Source organism: Capsicum annuum, chromosome 12 (assembly GCF_002878395.1).
Source record: "Capsicum annuum cultivar UCD-10X-F1 chromosome 12, UCD10Xv1.1, whole genome shotgun sequence".
Taxonomy (NCBI): Eukaryota; Viridiplantae; Streptophyta; class Magnoliopsida; order Solanales; family Solanaceae; genus Capsicum; species Capsicum annuum.
The window spans coordinates 60,387,521-60,389,598 of record NC_061122.1 but is presented as its reverse complement, the minus strand read 5'-3'; positions in this window follow the sequence as shown (position 1 = coordinate 60,389,598).

Here is a 2,078-nt window from a genome sequence, read left to right as displayed (position 1 = left end):
TTGATCTTTATACAACTTCTGCACACGAGTAGTACCTTGACCATACGACTCATGGCCTTTACTTCTATCCATCTGGGACTTCTGTCTTTCCAACTTTGAACACTAGTCTACTTACGATATCCATATACAAGTTGTACTCAGACTTCTGACTCGTATACTACTACGACTTTAACTTGGATGATAGCTTTAGATTCTGTTATGCTTATGATTCCTTGTCACAACTCGTACCTTCATCTTACAACTTGGATGCTTCAGTCGTATCTTCTCAATACTTAGATTCTCAGTTTGGCTTTGGGTTTTTATATGCTTAAAAGTCATCCTACGAGTTGTATAGTGTGTTGACGACTCATGAGGTAACTTGTATCTTGATCAAACTTTGTCTTTCCAGGTATTTTTCTTCCGTTTTCATCCCTACACTATTGTAGACCTACTTTACCTACAAAAAACACCAAAGTGACATATCTACAAATACAAACTAAGTCCACACATTAATTAAAGGTTTTAAATATCAAAAGTCTCTGGTTTCTATGGTGCATCACATTCACAGTTTTAGCCAAGGTGGACTTTGTCTATCTAGTGGAAACTTTCACTTGCCCACTTATATGGGGATGGTAAGGTGTTTCCAATTTATGCCTTACAACATATCTATCAAATAAGGCCTTAAACAAGTGGATACATAAGTGAGACCCACCATCACTGATAATTGCACATGGAGTGTCAAATCGAGAAAAATATTTTTCTTTAAAAAGACTGTGACACTTTTACCTTCATTATCTGGAAGTGGAACTTCCTCTACCCATTTTGACACATAGTCAACCGCTACCAAAATGTATCTCATGCCATAGGATCTCACGAACGGACCCATGAAATCGATCCCACACATATCATATAACTCCAACTCTAGAATCGGTGTCATGAGGAGTTCATAGCACCTGAAATATTGCCTTGACGCTGACATTGGTCACAGTCTTGTGCAAAATCATTAGAATCCTTATAAATTATAGTCCATTAAAACCCATACTGTAGTATTTTATAGATTATATGTGTGCCACTATGGTGACCCCTAACTGGTGATGAATGATAAGCTTCCAGAATGCTCATCATCTCCACCTCTAGGATGCATCTCTGAATCACACCATCAGAATAAATGCTAAATAGCTACGGTTTATCCTAAAAGAACTTTATTACCTTATGCATAAATCTTTATCGTTGATGGAAGAATAGGTCTTTTGGGACAAGATTGTTTTCCAAATAGTTGGAAAATTGGAAAACTAAGGAATTAAATCTAGAGATGTCGCCAACACCCGCTCAACTAGAAAAGCATCATCAATCGCAAGATCATCCCCTCATTTCTGCATTGTCTCCTCCTCAAGTCTGGATAACTAATATGCTACCTAATTTTCTTTCCCTTTTCGGTCCTTTACATTAAAATCAAACTCTTGCAGCAAGAGAACCTAATGAACCAATTTTGGTTTGGCATCTTTCTTTGACATCAAGTATCTCAGAGCCTCATGGTCAGTGTGAACTATGACCTTACTCCCAATCAAATAAGATCAAAATTTTTGAAGAAAAAAAACATCGCAAGTAACTCTTGCTCTATAACTGTATAATTTTTCAATGCGGGGTTTAAAGCCTTGCTGGCATAGTAGATGGGATGTAGGATCTTTTCTCTTTTTTGGCCTATGACATCACCCAAGGCCACTCCACTTGCATCACATATTCTCTTAAATAGTGCATACCAGTTGGGATTTACATTTATGGGCGCTGAAATCAACCACTTATTTAGGCATTTAAAGCCATGAGACAAACATCATCAAACATAAATTTTAACTCTTCCTCTAAAAGCTTGCATAGAGGATTTGAAATATTAAAGAAGTCCTTGATGTACCTCCTATAAAAAACTGCATAACCTCAGCAACACTGTATGTCTCTGACTGACACTGGCGGTGACAATTTTTCAATTACCTAAATCTTTACCTTGACTACCTTAATGCTATGATTGGAAATATTGTGCCCTAGAACAATAGCTTCTTTCACCATGAAGTGACATTTTTCCAAGTTTAGCACCAAATTGCACT